This window comes from Toxorhynchites rutilus, chromosome 3, assembly GCF_029784135.1.
Source record: "Toxorhynchites rutilus septentrionalis strain SRP chromosome 3, ASM2978413v1, whole genome shotgun sequence".
Classification (NCBI taxonomy): Eukaryota; Metazoa; Arthropoda; class Insecta; order Diptera; family Culicidae; genus Toxorhynchites; species Toxorhynchites rutilus.
The window spans coordinates 1,597,091-1,622,658 of record NC_073746.1 but is presented as its reverse complement, the minus strand read 5'-3'; the positions used below and the strand labels follow the sequence as shown (position 1 = coordinate 1,622,658).

The following is a 25,568-nucleotide window of genomic DNA, read 5'->3' as shown; positions in this document are numbered from 1 at the left end:
CAAACGCTGTTTTGCCAAGTCGGGAAGATTCTTCAACAAGTTGAATTTAATCTTGTCCGACCCCGGAGCTGAATTGTTACATGAGAGGAGGGCAATTGAGAATTCTACCATCGAAAAATTCTCATAATCGCATTGGAGCGGAATATCGCGTACGACGCTTTGTGCAGGAACAGAATCGGGACAAACCTTCCTTGCATTTGAAAATCCAACGGTCAGAGTATTCCTCACTTTCATTGGTATAGTTCCAGCCACGCATTCTCCTAGCCGTATTCCAAAGAGTACTCATAGCGGTCTCCCTTGACAAACCATTGACGAATTTCCGCCAATATCCACGCAGACCTTTTAGTTTGGCTTCTAGAGCTTGGTACTTTCGAAACCATTCCACTAATCCAGTTTTCCTGAATTTTTTGAAAGCGGATGATTTTTCAAGGTAGACCTTTGAACACTCCCTGTCCCACCAAAGTGATGAAGGACGACGTCGGAAAGTGGTAGCCGGTACACGTTTCTTTTGAGCTTGAAGTGCGCTATCGTAATTCAAACTTGATATAAAATTATACTCTTCAAGGGGAGGAAGTTCATGCATCGAAATGATTGCTTCAGATATTAATTCCGCAAATTTTCTCCAGTCAATATTCTTCGTGAGGTCATACGCAATATCGACTGACTCACTAGATTTTGATTCATTGGCGATCGATAAAATTATTGGTAGGTGATCACTACCTTGGGGATCTTGGATTACCTTCCATGTGCAATCCAGGGATAATGAAGAAGAGCAGAGAGATATGTCTAGCATGCTTGCCCGTGCAGGAGGGTTGGCTATCCTAGTTGCTTCCCCAGTATTTAAAACTGTCATGTTGAAGTTGTCGCACAGATCATAAATCAACGTGGCACGGTTGTCATCGTAGAGTGATCCCCATGCTGTTCCATGGGAGTTGAAGTCACCTAAGATTAACCGCGGCTCCGGCAATGCCTCGATAATATCAAAGAACTGATGGCGCCCTACCGTAGTCCTGGGAGGAATATATATCGAAGCAATGCAGAGTTCTTTGCCATTGATTTGTATCTGGCAAGCGACAACTTCAATGCCTGTCATCGATGGGATAGTGACTCTATAGAAGGAGTGACGTTTTTTGATCCCCAATAGTACACCACCAAACGAGTCGTTACGATCGAGGCGAATAATGTTGAAATCGTGAAAATTCAGCTCGTCGGCTGAACAAAGCCATGTTTCACAGAGAGAAAATACATCACAGTTAGAACTGTGAACTAAAAATTTAAATTGGTCTAGTTTAGGGATGATGCTTCTGCAATTCCACTGTATGACAGTGGTCAAATCCTTGACCTCTTGCGCTGAATTAGGCATCGAGGGAAATTAACGCTGCTAAAAAGCCACATTTTTCTTTCAAAAATGTTCTCACAACCGGATGCAAACATAATACTATGCTTTTAAGAGGATCATTTATATTTAAAGCATTTAAAATGTTATCCACAAGGTCTGAAAGCGCAAGCAAGCCAGGTAGTGGTTGTTGCTTCGACCTCGAAAATGGAACAAACGTGTTCGTTGTTGTTCCGGGAAGTGCTGAGGACCCCTGGTTGGTAGCATGACCACGTAAACCGGGAGGTACTTGCTTCGGCCTATTCTCAGCAAGTTCAGTTCGAGGCTTCATTCCAACTTGGGAAGTTTCGGTATTCTTTCTGGGGAGTGATGGAAAAGAAGTAATTCTTCTTTTCTTGATGGCACCCTGCGATGTACCGGAACATCCGGCATTGGAAGCGTCAGCAACAGGCTCGTCGTTCTGCAGAATGGAGTAGGAATTGTCCTGTGTCGTTGGCACGGAACTTTTAAGCATTTCTGCAAAAGTCCGCTTGGAACGTTCCTTTAAGGAACGCTTGAGTTTTTCCCCTCGTTGTATGTACACCGGGCATCGAGTAAAATCATGAGGAGTCCCGCCGCAATGAAGACACTTGTGCTCTTTCGCGCAAGGATTTTCATCATGGCTCTCTCCACAATCTGCGCAACGTTTTTTATTGCAACAATAGGCGGCCGTGTGACCGAGTTGCATACATTTGTTGCATTTCATTACCCGGGGTACAAACAACCGAACAGGTAAACGAAGTGCCCCTATTGCAACGTAATTTGGAAGGGCGGAACCCTCAAAAGTCACACGAAAAGAGTTTGTCCGATTGAGAATTCTTTTGTCATTTTTATGTGACACAGATTTCAGTCGATCGCGTGCAAGAATCTTCACAGTTTTTAGTGTGGAGTTCTTGAAGCGACCGACACCATCGATTATCTCTTTTCGGGTCAAACCCTTTTCGGTTATTACGCCGTCTATTTCGACGTTGCAACAGGGTAAGTATACACGATACTCAATCGCAAAGAGGTCGCAGCGCGTTATTTTGTTCGCTTGGGTCCTGCTTGAGACGACAACTCGTAGTTTGTCTGGCCCCATCCGTGTAATTTCGGTAACGTCAGAAAAATGTTGAGTTAGTTCCTTCGAGATGCGAATGACATTGAGAAGTTTTGATTTTCGTCTAAAGTACACAATGAATGGGCCTTTGGAGCCTTCAGGGTATTCTTTAGGACGAAAATCCTGTTTCTCATTGTTTTCAATTATATTACATCCTGAACTGAACCATCATCAACGAGAACTCTCTGGAAGTGTGTTCGTTGGCATCGCCGCTTGCTCATATTCCGTCGATCCCTGATTGTCCTTGGTTTCTTCCATCGGCAGCAAACAAATTTTTGTAATTGGTCGCACGATCACTCCTCGTCCGGTGCGCAATGAAACAACGCGTACTAACTTGTCCTTTCCAGGATGAACAGCAATTATTCGAGCTAGTGGCCATTTAACTGGCATTTGAAACTCATCCATCAGTACAACTAGTCTTCCTGGTTGGATATCCGTATTGGGGTGACAGGTTTTCGTATCCCGTTGAAGCTCCTGAAGATACTCTTTCTTCCAATGATGCCAGAACTGTTGATAGATTCCCTGGATTTGTTGATAACGTTCAACGAGGCGATTTAGTGGTGTTCTATGCAAGTCTTGTTCCGGAAGCGATTGCAAAGAATCACCGATCAAGAAGTGCGCAGGAGTTAACGCGGTGATGTCATTTGGGTCCTCGCTCAGTGGTACTAAGGGCCGCGAATTCATGCTGGATTCGATTTGTGTCAGCACAGTGGTGAGGTCTTCGAAGGACAGCTTGGAATTGCCGAGTTGACGGTATAGTTGACACTTTGCAACTTTCACCGCTGACTTCCACAGTCCCCCGAAATGTGGGGCTTTCGGTGGACTGAAATGCCAAGTGATTTGCTCGCTGACATGGTTCGTTGTGATCTGATGAATCTTCTCTTCATCCTGCAGCATTCGGTATAAGTCTTCGAGCTCGTTACAAGCGCCTTGAAAATTTTTACCGTTGTCGGAATACAGGTCGGTTGGCCGTCCGCGACGGGCTATGAACCGACGAAGTGTGGCCAGAAAAGCTGACGTTGATAGGTCACTGACCAATTCAATGTGCACTACCTTGGTACAGAAACATATAAAAATGCATATATACGCTTTCGGCGAGGCAGCTCGCTTATGGATGGGCTTCAAGTAAACCGGTCCAGCATAATCCATCCCAGTGACGGCAAATGGTCGGGCGGGAGTAATTCGGTGTAGTGGAAGCTGTCCGATGTGTTGGCTTATTGGGACGGGGTTGGCTCGGGCCCATCGGTAACAATTGCGGAGAACACTACGGACGAGTCGGCGGCCTTGAATGGGCCAGTATTTTTCTCTCATAGTCGCGAGAGTGAGACGGCCGCCACCGTGAATGAGCGATAGGTGGTATGATTTGGCAAGTAGATGGGATAAGGGATGATTACATGGTAAAAGAGCGGGATGTTTGACTGAAAAAGGCTGGTCTGACAAATTTAACCTCCCCCCTACCCGCATGGTTCCCTCAAGGTCTAGAAATGGAGTCAGTAGGCGAGTCGACGATTGCTTCCCGACAGTTTTGTTATTTTGCAAATCTCGAATTTCCTCGAAGAATGCATCTGCTTGAGCTAATTGAACCCACGTCCGTTCGGCGATGTTTAGGTGTTCAGCAGTCAACGAAATACTGGAAAGTGGGTTAGTCCAAGGGATGGGCTCCGTACGGGATTTATTGCGAAGATTGGTGATGAATCTGAGGGCATATGCAGTTACATGAAGTAGCCGCTCGTAAGACGAGAATCTCGTGAATATGTGATTACAGCGGGGTGCTACCTGAGTTCTTGTAACAGCAATTACCAGTTTTCGTCGCTCTTTTCCATTTTGAGGATACTCAGGGAGTTTGGATATAGGCCAATTTACCTGAACGTGCGATAGCCATTTGGGACCTCGCTTCCATAAATCACTAGCCAAAAAGTCGTCAACGTTCATTCCGCGAGATACAAGGTCCGCCGGATTGTCCTTGCTAGCAACGTGATTCCATGCAGCTCCATGCGTCGAGCTTTGAATTTCTGATACGCGGTTCGCCACAAATGTTTTCCAGGTGCTAGGGGTTGCCTGCAACCACTGTAGGACAACGGTGGAGTCCGAACAAAAGTACGAACCGGCGATGGATATTTGGAGCGCTTTGACGATTCGGGCATGGAGTTTAACTGCTATATCCGCCGCACAAAGCTCTAATCGAGGCAACGTAATTTTTTTCAAAGGTGCAACCCGAGATTTAGAAGCGAGAAGCTCGACACGAATCGTTCCTTTCGAATCGGTGCATCGGACGTAAGTACACGCTCCGTATGCCAATTCCGAGGCATCAGAAAATGTATGCAGTTGAATGGTGGAATTCGACAACAGTGCGTACCGACTGACGCGGAAGTTGGATATCTTCGGGATCTGATCAGCGAATTCATTCCAGGATACTGCAATGGAATCTGGAACTTCGTCATCCCAGTTACACGAAAGAAGCCACAAACGTTGCATCATCATCTTGCCTTTGATGACGATTGGAGATATCAATCCCATAGGGTCAAATAATTGAGAGATTCCAGACAGAATGGATCGTTTGGTCGGAGGACTGTTTCGCTGGAATATCTTTGAATCGTACCGTAGGTTATCCGTCTCAGGTTCCCAGGTGATTCCAAGGGCTTTTACCATTTCATTATCATTAAATTTAATCGAAGATTGCGTTCCTATCTGTTCTGACGTCAAACCTGAAAGAACGGATAGCTGATTGGACGCCCACTTTCGAAGCTCAAAACCTCCTTTCGCGAGGAGCTCACTTAATTCTGTTCTCATCAACAGCCAATTGCTGCAGTGTGCGGGTAGCAAGAAATGAAGAAGGACTTAAGCCATATGTGACCGTCAATAGTTCGTAGGTTTCTATTGGGTCCGCTGCATCAAATCGCCACAAAATTCTTTGTAAGGATGTATCGTTCGGATGGATCAAAACCTGCCGGTACATCTTGGCGATGTCACCGACCAATGCCACCAGAAATGTACGGAATCGAAGTATTATTGATAATAGATCGTCCTGCACTACAGGACCTACTAAGAGCGCATCGTTAAGGGAGTATCCTGTAAAGTTCTTGACCGAGCCGTCGAAGACGACTCTAATTTTCGTCGTGGTGCTCGCTTCTTTCAGCACCGGATGATGCGGAAGGTAGTATGCTCCGGAATATTTTTCGCCGTCTATCGGAACGCGTCGCATATGTCCAAGAGAGAGGTATTCTGCCATAAACTTGTGATATTCTACTTTTAATTCAGGATTGCGTTCGAGCCTTGGAGAAGGTTGAAACGATGTAATGCCATTGATTTGCAATCGCTTATCAATTCATGAAAATTAGACCGTCGAGGTAAATGTACAACATATCTCCCTTCCGAATTCCTGGACGTCGTAGATGCAAAAAATTCGTCACACTGTTTCTCCTCGAGCGAATAATGGGATTGCGTTTGTACCTCTTCGACCTTCCAGAACCTCTCTATGCTTTCTTCGATGTTGAGTAGGGATTTGGCTACAATAGAGCAAAAAGTATTCACCCCTGCAGGAAGAATCCTGCTGGTGGAACCGGTAACTAGCCACCCAAAAACGCTGTCGATGAGTATAGGTAGGGATGCGGCTAGGTTTATTCGTTTTGCGGTTTGAAAAAATGAGAAAAAGTGATCAATTCCCAAAATCATGTCTATGGGTGCACGTTTATTGAACTGCGGATCCGCCATGAAAATATCTAACGGAAGATTCCAGGTGTCAGTAAATACATCGTAGGAGGGTAGTTCAGGAGTGACGCGTGGAAGAATTAAAAACTCGGCTCTCACGGAAAAGTTTTCTTTTCTGGATCGTATTTCAGCGTGCACGGATTGTCTAGCATTTTGCGGCTGCTCGACGATTCCTTGGACGAGAACATTCGTCTTATTTCTCTTTAGTCGTAGCAGTTGAGCCATATTTTCAGTCATCAGATTGGGTTGTGATGCGGAGTCCAGAAGAGCTCGCGCGTAATGCTCTTTGCCATAACGGTCAACCACAACCACAACCGCCGTCAACAGGAAAGCATTTTTCTCTACGTTTTTGACCGGAAGACTGCACTCTACTTCTGGTTGTTTAATAGACGTGGCAGCGGAAAGAATAGATGATGTGGATTCGTCACTTTCGGAGACCAAATTCAAGTTGGTAGTTATTCTTGAAACATTATTTGATCCAGAAGCGCTTGTATTATCTCCGAATCCGGAATGGAGGAGGGAGTGGTGCCGTCGTTTGCAGAATCTACATGTATATTTCGATGGACAGTTTCTAGAAAAATGATCACCTCGGAAGCAATTGAGGCAGAGTCGATTTCCGCTCACCAAAGTTAACCGATCAGCAGCACTCATCTTTCCAAACTGCGTGCATTTCACCAACGAGTGCCGTTGTTCGCAAGCATAACACCTGTTAGGATAACCATCAATCACTGTCGAAGCGGACGATTCGATTTGGAACGTTTTCAAAGGTGCTGAACTATGAGAGGAGGGTACGTACTGCTACGGAGACTGAGCATGATTCACGGAAACAGATTCAAGAACTCGTATACGCCGATGCAGAAATTCAATCAGCGCATCGTAGGTTTGATTGTTGCTGGATGCTGCATGATCCTCCCACGCTTTGAGAGTTTCATCGGGAAGACGAATGCATAATAAATGCTCCAACATTGTGCTCCAAGCCTCTAGAGGTTCTCCGAGTTGTCTTAGTATTTTGGTATGTCGCTCAAAGTCGTCTACAATTTTATGTAACGAAACTGTCGTCTCCTTCTTTATCCGTGGAATTTCCAACATCGCTTGTATATGCCGCTTCTTAAGGAGATATTCCTTTGCATACCTTCCCACGAGTGCTTGCCATGCCAATTGATAATTGGCGGCACTAATCGCGAATGACTCGATTACTTGAGCAGCTTCTCCTGTAACTGACGACTTCAGGTAATTGAATTTCTGGATGTCCGGAAAGTCTTGATTTGAATGAATTAACGCAAAAAAGGTGTCGTGGAATGCTAGCCATTCGTTGTAATTCCCGTCAAACTCAGGTAATGTAATCGTCGGTAGTTTAAGACCCTTGAGACAAGAGGAAACTGTGTGCGGGGGAGGATTAGGACAACTGCTAGAAGATTATGATGGCAGTTTTGATAAAATACCAGCCTTTATTTTAAAAAATTGAGATTCGAAATTTGCTCTTATTTGAATGTTGAGATTAGTACCTTCGCTCGTCTCGTCGTTGCATTCCAAAGATGTTTGGATGTTTTCGAGCTCCGCCCGAACAACGTCAAGATTATCTATCCGCAGTGCTACCTCGAGCCTGTCCTTCTCATCTTCGTACATCTCCAGAAATTTACTCGCTCGTCCCAATGAAGCCAGTAAAGAAGTGCGACGAAGGACCAATTGTCGCTTTTCCTGTTCGCTTGCCATCATGGAAATCCCCGACGTACACCGAAAGCAATGTGATTATGTTCACCTCTGGAACAGACAGAATCCTTGTACGCGGATAGGAAGCTCTTCGGAATTGAACTTGCAATAAGGGGTCGATGAACGTTGTTCGATGATGATGATGATGGCAGCAAGTGATTAAAATCGTCGTGAACCGTCGATGATGGTAGGTACCGATGTCATGTGGGATGGAAAGAAAACAGAATCTAGAGGGCACCAGCGAGGAGCAGGATGAGATTGGACTATTACTAACCTGTCCAAGGCTATCTTAAGACCTTGTAATAAAATTTCCAGAACGAACAGAATCCTTGTATGCGGATAGGATGTTCCTCGGGTTTAGACTTCCAACAAGGGTTCGATGAACGCGCCAATATTTCCGGATGATGATGTGATACGTGTGATTAAAATCGATGATGGTAGGTACCGATATCATGTGGGATGGAAAAACAGAATCTAAAGGGCACCAGCGAGGAGCAGGATGAGATTGGAATATTACTAACCTGTCCAAGGCTATCTCAAGACCTTGTAATAAAACTTCAGAGTCAGAATGGTAGGCAGCAACGTTCTCGTGGTCCTTCAAACGACTTTCAATGGCTGATCTGCTACAATGCTACACAATTGGTAATTGTTCTAGCGGAATCTCGATCGTCGTGAATCGTCTATCAGGAATAATCCTGGTCACGGCACCAATTTGTTGAACCAAAAACTGATTTATTTGATTTCGCAAGAAATATGGTGACAGTCAAAAGGAATAAATTTTTATTAAATACACGTCTGCACAATTCTGAGGTCGAACATGGAAAAAGTACTACATTCCTATATTTTAATTCCATATCATAGAAGGACAATAGACAATTGTTGAAAGTTGTATCTGTGTGATGTTCTGCGCTGGATTAGGTTGCAACGATTTGACAACGTCTTTACACCGCACGTAAGGTCGGTATGCAACAGCGAGAAATATCTTGAACAGGTCCGAATACCTCACAATCGCATGTGCAAATAAAACAAAATTTCAACTTGTTAACTGCTCGGGTGACGACAATTCGTCAAATGTTGGCAAAAAATTCTCACATAAAGAGGGCTTAAAAGGTTAAAACTCCTCATCTTATACCATCTCACCTAGGAAGATGTCTGAGTTTTGCCAAAGCTCACATAAACCGACAGTGGTATGTTGTGACAAAAATTGTTTCCAAAAGAATACATTCTATATACCATAACGAAGAGTTCTTCAATGTATAGGTTATCTTCACTGGCGAAAACAAGTTCAATTTAGATGATCCTGATGGTTTCAACGGGATTCTGCGCAACCGGAATGCTCAAGATAGCTTTAACATCATTCAAGGATTACACATATGTTCTGGAAATCCTCTCTTCTACCGTTTTTACGTGAATATCGTCACAAAAAATTCACATTCCAGCAAAACAATGCTTCTATTCATACCAGCTAGTAAGCTAAGCAATGGATTAAGGACCAAAAACCTAATTTTTTGGACTGGCTCGCTCTCCAGATTTCCTGCTGAATCCTGCTGAAAATCTTAGGGGGATCCTTATACGCAGAATCTACACTGAGGGAAAACGGTACACCACGATTGAAGAACTCAAGGTCGCAATTTCGGAAAAATGGAAAAATATCGAGAAATCCGTTCAGCAGAATTTGGTAAATAGTATTCCAACACGAATTTTTAAGGTTATTAGTCGAAATGGCAAAGTTACTAATTATTAACAATCAGCCGGTCGTTTTGAATTTTTTATTGTTAATACTTATAAATTTTGATGTGGTCTTATAGAAACTGGACAGCTGAAATTATCATATTTTAGCACAATAAATAAACAAACAACTCTTTTGAACGGAATTGACGTTAAATATACTTTATTCTAAGCGGTCTACAATGTATGAATGTACCTTCTGTTTGTGTTTGCGAAATAGAATCAGGGTGGTCTTATAGGAGTTGGACAGAGTGTACAGGCAAAAACATATATTAAAAAACCTACAGAGAGTCAAACAAAACGTGTATTTTTAGCGAAATCGTATTACTCGAGCAACCGAAGCCTTAATGAAACTTTGTCCTCTTATGGTAAGAATTTCAACTTTTCTCGTCATCGATTACTTCCTCTGGGGGTAAGGACCGTTGCTATGTTTATAAGCCACAAAATTTGGAAGAACTTAAGGAAGAAATAAATTGGATTTTCAACAGCATCGAAGTCGTAATGTTAGAGTTGTGCATGAAGAACTTTGTTCACCGTTTAAAACGCGTAATCGAAAAAAGGGGTGGTCAAAATGAAAGGCCAAATGTGTTGCTAAGCGCAAAACTCAAAGAAGGAATGATCCGATTTGATTCGTCTTCATTTTGTTGTATTTGTCTCTGTCCATAGATCAATATAGTGGAGAGAAAAATCAGAAAATTTTCGGTAAACTCTGAAGGAAAGTCGGAAAATTCACAAAATTTCACATTCGATGTTTGCGCTAACGAAATTGATCCCTATTCGAAGGTGGAAGTAGATTTTCAAGTGAAATAACACACTCCTATATCTATATAAATAAAAATAGAAGGCCAAATGTGTTGCTAAGCGCAAAACACGAAAAAGTAATGGTCCGATTTGAGCCGTCTTTATTTTGTTGTATTCGTCTCTGCTCATAGATAAAGAAAAGACAATTATCATATGTTCCACAATGACATTGTTGTTAGTCCAATCGGTTTCCGCGTTTGCCGAATTAGGCTTCGTGTTCCGTTGGTGTGAAGCGAAAATGATCTCAGGTGAGAAATAAAAATTATGAATGAAAATTTACTTTTCTATATCAAACACGTATTCCATGTAACGGAGAAGAATTTTATATGCAAATGAATCAATAATCTTGAGTGAAAATTGTGTCTGAAAATAAATTTATATTATAATGGCGAGTTTTGGTAGAAATAATAGGAATCAATGGAGAGATCTGCGACGGAATCCACGAACGTTCGCTCGGTAAGAATGTGTGAATTTTCGAAAGAATTCATATCAGAGAAATCATTTTGGGCGGGACTAAGTTCGCCGGGTCAGCTAGTTTGTAATATATTAGGTTAGGGAAAAAGTTATCCATTATTTTCTGGTAGAAATTTTATTGAAATCCAAATAGTCGGTCCAATCAATTTTACAGGTTTTCCTTCTCAGGATACCTAGAGATAATTTCTGCCGCGCGTTGAGACACATAGGATTTTCGAAATTTCATTTTCTCGTTCCGTCGTTTGTTCGCTTTCACATAATCACATCACTTACCTCAGTGAATCCTGATTCTTACCTCTCCCCACTAACAACTATCCCTCCCATGATAAACGCTAGGGAACCACGCTATAGAGGCGACCCTTCTGGCCTTCGGGCGGCGAATATCATACTAACATTCCTTCCCTTCCCCTGGTGACTGTAAGGACGTAGCCGGCGTCGTTATTGACCATTTAAAGCTCGAATCACCGAAAATTGCACAACGAGAATGATTTGCTAGTCCCAAGCGTCATTCTGAGTGTTCTGTGAGCAATTTGGTTGGTCCAGGTCAATCACGGAGAGCAACTACGAATTGTACAGTCTACCCAAGCTCAAGCTTTATTTTAATACATTAAATTGAGATCTGTCAACAAATGGCCCGTTTGAAGCTAGCGATTGGCCAGAAGCGTCCAAAATTGGCCAATAAAAGAGGTGTTGTGTTCCATCAGGAAAACCACACGATTCCGAGAGCTTGATTGGGATGTTTTAATGCATCCAAAATATAGTCCGGACTTGGTACCAAGGGATTGCCACCTTTTTCTCGCATTGCAAAATTTCCAGAATGATAAGAAATTGGGATCAAAAGAAGATTGTAAAAATCTATTGCAAGAATTTTTCGTCAATAACGACCAAGACCTCTATGATAGAAACATTATGAAGCCACCTTCAGAATGGCAACAAATTTTACAACAAAACGGTGCATATTTGACACAAATCGGACAATCCGAAGCATATCAAAAAGGTTTTGAAATTCACCCTGAAATAGTGGATTTCTTTTTCCCCAACCTATTATATACCACGTGAGATTTGAGAAAGTCAGTGATTCCGGAAACAGTCAGAGTACAACTTATCGAGCTCGACAGTAATGGTTATTCGCTTTAAAAAAAAGTAATTCCCCAACCCAAAAAGCACGAGCAATCGAAACTAACTCGAAATCAGTTAAAATGCAAATCCGAATCCTCTTATCGCGCACGAATCCTAAAATAGCAATACCTACTGCATCTGCCAAAACTTCCAACGCCGGTTACCTCTTATCAGGACCAGGAACAATAATGCATCGAACAAAACGTCGATTGACCCGCCGAGGTCAATTCTAATCAACCCAAACAATGTACAGTTCTCGAATGTTTTGCCAACAATCGTTCAGTTATGAATGATACATTCTTGCGACTCTGCTGTGCATTGATAATCTAAGTTCCCGTCTGAAGCAGCGCGTTCGTTTTTCAACCGAATCCCAATATTTATTTCCCCAACAAACCGCAGATCCCACTAAATGTACTGTCGGAGATAAAACCCCACACAAAACAACTTCGGACATTAAATCGCGCTCTAAATAAAGGAAAACCGCACCCACCACTTGTTGTTAGCTTACTTGGATCGGTTGCAGTGCCGGAAGCTGCTTTTCTTCTGTTTTTCGTCGCTTTTCACGTGCCACCGTCGCCTGCTGCCAGTCACTACCACTGTTATTGTTGCTGTTGCTGCGTTCTGTTTCAGAATCAATTATCATAACAATTCATTTTCATCTTCTCTCTCTACCTTCGGAAAAACGGTAGGGGGGGAAACTCCCACACCACACACACGCACACGGCAGACACCTTTTGATCTCTTAATGCGAAGCGCTGCTTTGCTGCCCGTTTGTGTCTTCCTCAATCACTAAAACCGCACATCTCTCCACTTTGATGGATGTTTATTTATACTCTTGCTTTTGTTTTTCCACTCCCCCCTGTCGTTGGTCACTTTCCGCTGTAAGTGGATTGTTCAAGTTTTTTTTCGTGTTTTATTATACTTTGCTTTGCCCACGAGAGTAATGATTTTCCACTAGAAATAAATTTTCCAACCCATTATTGGATCAACCATTGCACCTCCGGTTGCCTCTTGCCAACACGCACACACACGGCCGCATCCTCGCACGGTGTGAACAAAAAAGCCGTTTGTTGCACTCAACAGCCGCTCCAAACCGACAACCGAACGCCGACTGCACAAAATCCCGTCTATCGTCGTTGTCGGATCGGTGGCACAGATCCCAAAAGAAGCGTCAGCGTCGAGCAGCACAAAACGACTACGAAAGAATGAAAAACCATTCGTCCGGGGAGCAGCAGCAGCATCACGAAAATCCTCCCCCAACCAACGCACCAAACCACCCTCCGATGCCATTCCACCACAGATAAAATGAGAAGAAGAAAAAACTTCGCGAACGCACACAATGGGGCATTGATAATACAAACAATGACATTGTGTACAACGGAAAGCTCGCCCGCTTCGAGCGAATGCTCATCTCTCGCAGAATCGCGCTCCCCGGCGAGAGAAATCCCTTCGCCGTGAAATACGCGAGAGCAGTGTTCACCACCTGCGAGAGAAACAATGCCTCGGCGATTCGACACAGAGAGGGAGAGCGAGAAGGAAGATCCCCTCCCCCGGGCAAGTGTCATGCGAGCTCGAGCGTGACAACCGTATACGTGAGCTGCACCCGAACTGATGATCGTCACCGCATTCGAAAAACGCGACGCATACCACGACGATGAATCGGGTTGCTTATCTTTTTGGGATGCCGTCATCACTATCGTCATCGCTTGATGAGGTCGTTGGCGAGGGAGTGGTGAAGGATGCGAGGATCCCCTTCTCGTTGTCACTCGCTCCGATATGTTTAGTGTTGGTTCGGAGACCACCTCCATGCACGGGAAGAATACATAAACGCGCAACAGTAGGATGTGTGACCGATTAGATAAGTTATGTTTTAAATGTAAAAGGTTCAGAAGTTTTCCCACCGTATTCTGCCAGGATGCTTAGCAGTAGAATCTCATGCGTTTGATTTCCCCAAAATGACTCAATTGAATCGAATCAATTGACTGTGTATCTTACCACCAGACAAGGCTTACCATAATTCGTAATCTGGCACGCCTCTATTTACCTTATTATTCCTCTTCAAATTATATTTGCACAAATCTTTCTCTCAATTTATAATCTATAATTATACGCACGGGAGTTCTTCCTTTTCTTGTCAAAAGTTTATTTGTACAATAATTATACTTCGCTTTTCCTACTACAAAGCGACTACTGACGAAAACGACCGGTTTGTTATGCCTCGTGTGTTGGTACTTTCCTTTCGACAGCTCCGTTCATGAAGTTCAGGAGGGGGAAGGTGAGGCGGGGGCAATCTGCGAGAAAATCCCGCTTTTCCTCGGTTCCTAATATCGCACGGGAAATCATCAAAGAATCGTTCTCCCGCTTCGACTCGCTTTCTTCATTCCTGGCCCGGAGGCATCACAGTTACCTTCCTCCCATCCCGTTCCGTTTCGTCCCATGGTGTGTAAACACATTTCCAGCATCCAGAATCAACACGCGGAGAGGAGGAAAATACTTTCACTGTGCAAGCAAATCGGGCCTTGCCACCGCGAAAGATTTGACGACTTCATGCTGCTGCTGCTTTTGGGACAAATCTGTTAATATTTGCTCACGCTCACTGCTGCTATCGCAGTAATAGATGCATTGGAAGTACGCTTGAAAATGGGAAATGTTTAGAATGGGAAGAGAAATAACTGAACTGTAAGGATCAGACGACTCAATTATATCTTGTGACAATTGTTGGAAACTCAAATGACAGGCTTCTTCTATCACAAACAGTTCATGGTGCCTATTTTTGAAAATTTATTTTTGCTAAAAATTAATATCCATTAATATTCTATTTTTCTGTTTATTACTTTCAATGTTTATTTTTGTAACATATACATACCCTAAAATACGAGTTTTGTCTGTATATCACGAGTTGTAATGAATTACTTTCCAGTAAACTGAATATTTGCCACATTAACATTTAAAAGTTTGTGTGCTCGTAATTTGAGTAAATTTAGTGAATTGAAAATGATGCATATTGATAGTAAGTTTGATATAGTTTGTATTTCCGAAACGTGGCTCTCTGATAGCGTTTCCGATGACGTGATTGCTATTGAAGATTTTAACCTGACCAGGAATGACAGAATTTACAGCCCAGGTGGTGGACTCTGTATTTACTATAAAAAATGTTTGCTGTGCAAAGTTTTGTCTCATTCTGATTTCTCTGATGGTGTAGAAAATTTAAATCGCACTGAATTTCTGTTTCTCGATGTTCAAATGAAACGACTGCTCTGAAATATTATTCAATCAACTTGGTACTCTATAAAAATTATAAAAATATTGTTGTAGTTGGAGATTTTAATACTGATTTGAGATCTTCTTCACCTCCAGCGACGAGATTAGATAGCAAGTTGAATTCTTTATGTGAAGCATGTGTCAATTTCGAGCCTACTCTTCACTATCCCGGGGAATGCTCGTTCATTGTGTTCACCCTATACACAATAACTGGAAAGCAACTTCGCCGATCAATCGTTTCGAAAGCTCTTTTTAAATCAATAAATACGGCTAGAACAACTTTCTTACTTTCGATAGCCTGTTTCCACTTCAAGAGCAACAAATTGAGAGCCGTTTCACATGAATGGTGTTTCCTGAATCCAGATTGTTCATCAACCAGTATCCCATTTTTCGTTATATGTTCCAAAAGTTGTTCCTTTACTACGATTTCTAAGATTTTCTTGTACATTGGTAACATATTCACAGGTCTACGATCTTCTGGTTTTGATGATTTTGGATTTTTAGGAATAGGTAGTACGATAGATTTTTTCCAGCTATGCGGGCATTCGCCACGGAGCATCGATTCATTTAAAATGTATAATAGATTCTCTTTGATAACATCAAAAGCGTCCACCAACACTTTTTTGCTAACAGTATCAACTCCTGCACAGTTTCTTAAATCCATCACCAGCCTCCTCAATGTTTCCATGTTAATGGCTTTGAAGCTTCTCATTTGTGAAGGCAGAATAGGGAAATTAAAGTTTAATTGTGTCGATGGAGAAACAATACTTCTATGAATTTCTTGCACACTTGACGTAAAAAAAATGTTAAGTTTTTCTGCTGTTTTAATGTCACTGTCTGTATCACCGTCAAAAATGACTCCAATTTCATTAATACCGCCCGGGTTACATAACATTTTGATTTTTTTCCACAGCTTTTTCGGATCATGTTGAACAGCACTTATTTCACGATGAACAAATTTATTTTTAAAGTTCTTCAATTCGCGCACGTAAACATTTCTCCATATTCTGTATGTGTTCCATTTGTCAATGCTTCTAGTGCGTTTCGCTGTTATCAGATGTAGATCTCCTTTTCTTTTGATGGAGGCCAACGTAGCATCATACCAAGGCTCATTTTCAGTCTGTCTTAATGTTGGAATGCCAGCCTTTCTATCAGTCAATATTTGTTTCATTGAAGAACAGTGCTTCTTCTAGATTTTTGGCAACATCATGAAGTGTGACTTGCTCCCCAACGGCAATCATTTTGTTTCGTTAAACAGTTTGCAATGTATGTTTCGAATATTTGTTTCAACATTTACAGGGTGGGCCATTTAAAGTGGAAGCATCTGGCAACCCCATAACTTTTGACAGAGATGTCAGATTAACAAATGTCATACCGCGTTGGCCCATTCAGCTCGCGCAGTCCGAAGACATCGGTCGCAAATTTGTTCGCGTCTATTATAGAGTGGAGATTATACCGTTATCAGTTCGTGGCTGGTGAAGTTATTTCGCCCTAACGGGATTCTCTTTATTGCGCGAGTGAGGAGAGCAGCAATCACTACCAGCGTGAGGAAGAAGTCCTCCACGGCGGACGCGGTGCGTGTGCCGTATCATCGCTGTGTGTGCTTTAGCATCGTCATCGATTCCATCACGCGGTTCGATTGGGACACCGTTTCATTTCATTCGCATTGGTGTGCGATTTAGGTATAATATATATTAGGTTTATAAATACAAAAAAAAAATAAAAATTATATTATTTTATATCTGCCGTAATGGCAGAAGGTCATGTTGACATGGAGATTGAAACTACTGTTTCCTCCTCACTAGCTACAACGGGGGCTGGGAAGTCGCTTAAACGCGTTCCCCCCTCAGAAGATGTCTCTTCAGAGAAAGAGGTAATCTACCTTAACAAGCCCCCCTCAAGAAAATTGGCAAACTTTTCCTCTTCGCCCCCTCAATCTCCCGCTCCCGCTTCCGCTCTACTACCGAACTTGCCTCCCAGCCCTACTGATCCCGCTCCCGTTCAACAATCGACCTCGTCCTCCCCCTCAGTTGTTTCCTCTCCTCGTGTCAAGGTCTATTCAGACGATGCACTTGGAGCTGGTCCATGGGTTGTTTTTTTCCGGCCTAAACCAAAAGGAAAGGCAATTAATGTCATTCAGGTTTCGAAAGATCTGGCAAGATATTATTCCTCCGTGGTCGAAATCTCTAAGGTTAGACCGAACAAACTGCGTGTTGTCGTGAGTGATCGGAAACACGCGAATGCAATTGTGATCGACGAGAGATTCTCCCTAGAGTATCGCGTCTACGTGCCCTCCCATGACGTAGAAATCTCGGGGGTGGTAACTGAAACTGGTCTGACGTGCGAAATGATAAAAGAAGGAGTTGGTAAATTTAAAAGACTCCCGTTGGTGGGTGTTAAAATTTTGGACAGCCGCCAACTAGGAAAAGTATCCCAAGAAGAGGGAAAAACTAAATGCACGCCGTCAAACTCGTTTCGAGTAACGCTCTACCTGACTATTTTCGGATATTTTAAAGGGCGCTTCTCCACTGGCCCAACAACAACAACCAATCAACACACAAAATGTCTTCGCCACGTTGCCCGTTGACGAAATAGAAGCGGACACAGCTAACGGGGGCACACCGTTCATTTTCCAAGGGAATCCCCGGCGCAAAAATGTGACCACTCCCAAAGTTCAAGGACAAGCCCCTCCAGTGATACCCCCTGTTAGCATGCCTAAAAAATCGAGTGCAGCGGACAAGCAAAATCTGGTTCCTCCTGGTTTCCGTGGGAATAATTCACCTTCGAATGGCCCAGCACTCGAGGGGACATCAAAAACCCCAACTGTCCCTGTTTTTCCGTCCAGTTCAACTTCCCAATCGGGATTTATAAAGTTGTCTGACCTTTTGGACCAAATCTTCAAGTGTTTTAATGTTTCCGACTCCATCAGAACCATTGTCATTTCAATGCTTCCAGTATTAAAGACAATTTTGCAACAATTGATGCAAACATGGCCCCTCCTTGCAATGATTATCTCTCTTGATGTCTAATTTAAATAGAGAGATCGGAGATATCACTGTTTTACAGTGGAATTGTCGTAGTCTTATCCCTAAATTGGATACATTCAAATTTTTAATTCATAAGTTCAATTGTGATGTTTTTGCTCTGTCCGAAACATGGCTTTCTTCGCGAGATGATCTCTCTTTCCACGATTTTAATATCATACGCTTGGACCGTGATGGCAGATACGGAGGGGTGCTATTGGGTATCAATAAGTGCCACTCATTTTTTCGAATTGACCTTCCACCTATTGGAGGGATCGAAGCTGTTGCTTGTCATGCAAACATCAGAGGCAAAGACCTCTGTATTGTCAGCTTGTATTGGCCTCCGAGAGCTGCGGTTAGCCGCAATCAACTTGTTGACATGTGCTCACTCCTTCCTGAGCCACGATTGATCTTGGGAGACTTCAACTCTCACGGAACTGCCCGGGGGGAACAGTACGACGACAATCGTTCATTGTTGATATATGACCTTTGTAACAGCTTCAATATGACCGTTTTGAATACTGGGGAAACAACACGTGTTCCTAAACCTCCTGCTAAACCAAGTGCTCTTGACCTCTCGCTTTGCTCGAATTCACTATCGTTAGATTGCAAGTGGAATGTAATCCAGGACCCCAACGGCAGTGACCACTTGCCAATCAAAATTTCCATCACCATTGGTTCGAATTCTTCTGAATCTATAAACATGGCATATGACCTCACAAGACACATTGACTGGAAAAAATATGCGGACGCAATTACTCTAGCCATCAATTCCAGAGATGGTTTGCCTCCATTGGAGGAGTATAACTTCCTTTCTCGTTTGATATATGACAGCGCGGTTCGCGCTCAAACGAAACCCATCCCAGGCTCCACTTTTCGTCAAAGGCCTCCCAATCCATGGTGGGATAGCCAATGTTCCAAGCTTTATCAGGATAAATCGAACGCATTTAAAGCTTTTCGGAAACGTGGAACCATTGAGAATTTTCAAACGTATTTGGACCTTGAAAATCAATTTAAAAACTTGATCAAAGGGAAAAAACGTGCTTATTGGCGAAATTTCGTGGGAGGTTTGTCACGAGTAACGTCAATGAAAAAAATATGGAAAGTGGCTCTCATCGAATGAAAGCGAAGAATATTCACATCGATGGATTTTTAATTTTGCACGGAAGGTTTGTCCTGATTCCGCTCCCGTGCAAAAAATTGTTCGAGATATACCACAAGATAGGTGCGATCTTGATTCCGAGTTTTCGATGGTAGAATTCACTCTTGCTCTCCTCTCTTGTAACAATTCGGCTCCAGGAACGGATAGAATTAAGTTCAACTTGTTAAAAAACCTCCCTGATGTGGCGAAACATCGCTTGTTGAATTTATTCAATCGGTTTCTGGAGCATAATATTGTTCCAGATGATTGGAGACAAGTGCGAGTTATAGCTAATCAAAAACCCGGAAAACCCGCGTCCGACTTCAATTCGTACCGCCCAATAGCAATGCTGTCTTGTATACGGAAATTGTTGGAGAAAATGATCTTATTTCGCCTTGATCGTTGGGTTGAAACGAATGGCTTACTCTCAGATACACAATATGGGTTCCGCAGGGGCAAGGGGACGAATGATTGTCTTGCGTTGCTTTCTTCAGAAATTCAAATGGCTTACGTCGAAAAAAACAAATGGCTTCAGTATTCTTGGACATAAAGGGGGCCTTTGATTCTGTTTCAATAGAGGTTTTGTCAGACAAATTACACTCTCGGGGTCTGCCATCTCTGTTGAATAATATGTTATATAACTTGCTTTGTGAGAAACAGTTGAATTTTTCTCACGGGGATTCGACAGTAAATCGGGTCTCCTACATGGGCCTCCCCCAGGGCTCATGTTTAAGCCCCCTTTTGTACAACTTCTATGTAAGCGACATCGACAATTGTCTTACACAAAATTGCAGCCTAAGACAACTTGCAGATGACGGAGTGGTGTCTGTCGTAGGATCAAACGAATCCGACCTGCAAGGACACTTACAAGATACTTTGAACAATTTTTCAACCTGGACCATTGGGCTAGGGATCGAATTCTCCACGGAGAAAACAGAGATGGTGGTTTTTTCTAGGAAGCATAGACCAGCAAAACCAAAGCTTCAACTTTTGGGTAAACCGATCACTCATGCTATGTTGGGGTCTGGTTCAACTCCAAATATACTTGGGGGGGCCATATTAGGTATCTGAGTAAAAAATGCCAACAAAGAATAAACTTTCTCCGTACAATTACCGGCACCTGGTGGGGAGCCCATCCCGAAGATCTTATAATGTTGTATCGAACAACTATTCTCTCAGTGATGGAGTATGGCAGTTTCTGTTTTCAATCAGCTGCCAAAACACACCTCATTAAACTCGAGCGAATTCAGTATCTTTGTCTCCGTATCGCGTTGGGATGTATGCCCTCAACGCATACCATGAGTCTCGAGGTTTTGGCAGGCCTACTCCCACTAAAAGATCGCTTCAATTTATTATCTCTTCGGTTCCTCATCCGGTGTAAGGTTATGAACCCATTGATGATCGGAAATTTTGAGCAGCTTATCGAGCTAAATTTTCATTCAGGATTCATGAGCTCATATCATGAATTCATCTCCATGCAGGTTGATCCTTCTTCGTATACTCCCAACCGTGTTTGTTTTCCTGACTACATCAATTCCTCTGTACATTTTGGTCTGTTCATGAAGGAGAAAATCCATGGAATTCCAGATTATCATCGATCGGGGATCGTTCCTAGGATCTTCAATGCAAAGTATGGGCGTGTCAATTGTGATAATATGTACTTTACTGATGGGTCCTCTATGAATGGGTCCACAGGATTTGGAGTGTTCAACGAAATTTTTAGCACCTCCCACATCCTTGCTCTGTGTATATTGCTGAATTGGTAGCAATACATTGGGCGCTGGACAGCGTCGCCTCACGACATGTTGAACACTATTACATTGTAACGGATAGTCTTAGCTCTGTCGAAGCTATCCGTTCAGTGAGGCCGGAAAAGCACTCGCCGTACTTCCTTGAGAGAATACGAGAAATTTTGAGTGCTTTAACCAGACGCTGTTATGTCGTTACCTTTGTCTGGGTCCCTTCACATTGCTCAATTCCGGGTAACGAGAGGGCTGACTCATTGGCAAAGGTAGGTGCAATTGAAGGCGATATTTATCAGCGTCAAATCGCTTTCAATGAATTTTATTCTTTTGTCCGTAAAAATACCATCGCTAACTGGCAACGTAAGTGGAACGAAGATGAATTGGGTCGGTGGCTTCACTCGATTATCCATAAGGTTAGCCTCAAACCATGGTTCAAAAGTCTGGACTTAAGTCGGGACTTTATTCGCACCTTCTCTCGACTCATGTCCAATCACTGTTCGTTAGATGCGCTACTCTTTCGTTTCAATCTTGCCGATGGCAATATCTGTGCTTGTGGCCAAGGTTACCACGACATCGAACACGTTGTTTGGTCGTGCGAGGAGTATCTTGTTGCCAGATCGAATTTAGAAAACTCTCTTCGGGCTAGAGGAAGGCAGCCCAATGTGCCGGTGAGAGATGTGTTGGCTCGGTTAGACCTTGATTACATGTCCCAAATATATGTCTTCCTAAAAGCTATCGATCTTCGTGTGTGATTGTCCTTATATCTTTATATTCTCCTTTTCCTTTTCCTTCGCGAGAAATCAAATCCCTTCTTACTAACAATAGAATAAGGTGAAATGTAAATACATGTTAGATATAAGATAGGCTTAAGAATTGAGTATGATGAATGTGAGTGCGAATGTGAGTGTGAACATTGTCAACATATCCTTATATCCCATCCTTTTCCTGAAACAAAATGTCACCCTTCTAAACTCGAGCAAGCCGCGAGTAATCGGTTCTCTTCTTCATTAACATTAGAATTATTAAAAAATGTTTATATATACTTGTAACTATACAGATAGGAGTTTGGCTCCTTTAAACTTATGTAACTGAGCCTGTAAAAATAAACGATTTAATAAAAAAAAAAATACCGCGTTGGAAGCGTCATTTCAGTACAATTTTAACCATGGAACAATACACACCTAAACAACACGCTGAAATTGTTCAGCTGTACATTCAAAATAACTTCTCAATTGTGTTAACTAAACGTGCGTGGAAAAATAAAAATAAAGTTAAAACATCGCCTGGAGACAACACTATACGTCGATTATATGCCAAATTTATATCGTCTGGTAGTGTTGGTAATGCCAGTCATCTGTCCAGACAACGACCAAGACGTTTCGACGAGAATATTGATGCCGTTCGAGCCAGTGTTGCAGAGACTCCATCGACATCAGGTCGCCATCGTTCGCAAGAGTTAGGCATCTTTTTATTGCCATTTGTTCGTGAAAATGAATTGGACAATTACTGGTTCCAACAGGACGGCGCTACATGCCATACAGCGGCTGCCACGACCAAATTATTGCGCGAAATGTTCCCCGGAAGATTAATATCGAAAAACGGCGATTATGACTGGCCACCGAGATCACCTGATTTGACGCCTCCTGACTTTTTTTTATGGGGATATTTAAAATCCAAGGTATACACAGGTAAACCAAGGACCCTGGCTGCGCTGAAAGACAATATCCGACAAGAAATTGCTGCCATATCGGCCGAAACATTGGGCAAAGTGATGGAAAATGCCGAAAAAAGGGCACATTTTGCGGTCAAGGCCAGAGGCGGTCATTTACGAGATATCATAATCAAAAAGTAGTTAGAAAAAATCTCCTTGGACCAAAATAAATGAATTTAAAAAAAAAACTTAAAATTCCACTTCTTTACTTTGCTGTTGCAAAAACAAATCCTTCCACTTTAAATGGCCCACCCTGTATTTGATTTGTTCCATTTAATCTCGGAAACATCAGCTTCAAATTAATTTAAGATCATACCGATTGTTTCATGATCCGAGATTTTGTTGTCATTAAGAGTTTCAACTACTCCATTGTCAAAATTTCTAAAAATCAAATTAGTAGTCGTCGAAGTTGTTCTTGTAATTCTGGTGTAATTAGTAACCCTTTGTTTGAATCTGGAGGCTTCAGTTAGTGATTTCAAATCAGCGGATTTTGAATGCTCTGCCCAATCAATGTTGAAATCACCAGTTACCACGATTCGTTTTTCTTCATGCAACAGCATTTTTTGTATCCATACATCTTCCAAAAATACTAAAAAGTTCTTGTCACTGCTACTAGGTGAATGGTATATTCCAGCATAGATTCCAGGCACTTTTTTTTGCACAGATCTGGACAAGCAATTCACCATTGTGTATTCAACAACATTGAATCCATTTAATTCAGACATTTCTGTAAGGTGTGTTTCCACCATAACTAACACTTTCGGTTTTTTTCTTGAATAAAAGTAACTCTATTTCGTCGAAATGTGTGCGTAGAACGGCGACATTTAGATAAAGTGTTTCATGTTTATGATTCACTTCTTTCTTGGATTGCTAAACAGAGTAGTCTACCAATTCCTTCTTCCTATTATATATACGTAGAAATATAGGACAGTTAGCACTCTATGCAAAATGATTTGTATCAATTTCAATTCTCCGCTCGTTTTTAATTTTCGTACAATTTGGACATTTAATTTCTTCAGACGTACAATTTTTAAACTCATGATTATTTCCACATTTTGGACATACGCTCGATGTAGCTTTGCAATCTACAATCTTATGACCGTAATCACAGCATTTGAAACATCTGAGAATCGTCAATCCATCAACAATTTTTCTCAAAACCACAAAATACTGATTTATTTTCCATCAATTTTGTACGTGTTTCTCCATCCACTTCTATAACCGCACTATATTTATTATATTTAATTTTGTTATTGCAGTAAACTTTTCGTAATTTAAAATGCTTGCTGCTCTGCATTATTGGGTTTTGTTTCATTAATGTCGTTTTCAACTCATTCTGATTCATGTCGTCACTATATCCAATTATTCTAACCGTTGGTTTTAACGCTTCCGGTATCGTGACCTCATAGTCCTTGCCAAGATTTTTCTCAACATTTGCTTTTAACAACTCAACCGAATTTTTATCCGAAGCGGAGATAACAACTGAGCCCTTTTTACCATTTCTTAATCAATTTATATTAATTAGGAATAACATTTTCTTTCAATAATTTCCGCGTTATATCCGATTCCTGTGTATTTTTCGGCTTAATGATTAATACTTTATCTCTGTTCAATGTATTATTTGTGGTGTTCTTCGGTTCGGTTCTATTTTCGTTTATCGTTTTATCTTCCCTTAAAACCACAGCAAAACTAAGCGGAGTCACATTTTGATCTGCTTTGTCTTCACTCCGGCGTTTCTTTGAATTTGGACGCAAACTGTATCGCTGAGGTGTCTCCTCTGCACCTGCGTTCATTACAACATTGTTTATTTTTTATTAAAATGCTTAATTCTGCTCTAACTGCCTCTCTTACCTTCTGCTCAAAATTGTTTGCCAAATCAATCAAACATTTTAGCTCTTTAATATTATTAAGAATTTGACTAACGGAGTCATCAAAGTGATTATTTCCGAAACCATTCTCATTCAATAAGAGACAAGTATATCACACAAAAACAACGTTTTTAATTTTTCTTAAAACGTCTATATTTTCACGCGCCGCGTCAGGTAAACATTCAATGTGCATTGTCTCATGGCACTTGCCATAACATTCTATCGCTTCTGTATGAGGATCTTCGATCTTTTCGTAGCATCTACTACAGGCCGTGTTTCAACGATTTAATATATTTTTTTCTAAATAGTCACAATAGAAAATATGGTTTACCAACGTTTCTCTACTGCAGTCTGATACGGCTGAATTAAAAGCCAGTATCGTACGTCTTGTTGACGGCGTCAATAAACAATGGATCCGTCATTGAAACATTGATGAATACATGACACCGTTGCTTCCATTCTCCAAAAAAGCCCTTGGTATCCAGGACTGGAAAAACAAACAAACAAACAATGTTAATTCTTTGAAGAACAACACAGACAAATTTTAACGAAAAGAATAAATTTATTTTTTTTCCTCGAGTTCAATTCTGTTAGAAAAAATAACCCGAAAACTGATTTGAATCAACAAAATTTATCAATTCGTAGATTTTATGAACAAAATGCCGTGATTCTGCACGCTATTTTATCTGTATGAATAATTTTCGTGAACGATACAGATAATCTGGTACACCTGTACTGCCGTAATTTCGCAAAGTGACGCAAGCGCCAGAGGGAAGAATTTTCAGTACGAGACTTTTCGCAAAATTTC

General features: G+C 41.9%; 1 protein-coding gene across 5 annotated transcripts in view; it reads right to left on the bottom strand.

Moving 5' to 3' along the window:
* Nucleotides 1–13,218, bottom strand: part of LOC129777015 (uncharacterized) — a 140,526-nt gene extending 127,308 nt beyond the window's left edge. For 3 of the 5 annotated variants that reach the window (XM_055783048.1, XM_055783045.1, XM_055783049.1), the window contains exon 1: nucleotides 12,520–13,215. The gene's annotated coding sequence lies outside the window, so the exon portion shown is untranslated. Of the gene's footprint in view, nucleotides 1–12,501 lie in introns of all 5 variants that reach the window. The other 2 variants (XR_008743193.1, XM_055783047.1) reach the window with 2 other exon arrangements.
* Between the last annotated feature and the right edge of the window lie 12,350 nt (nucleotides 13,219–25,568).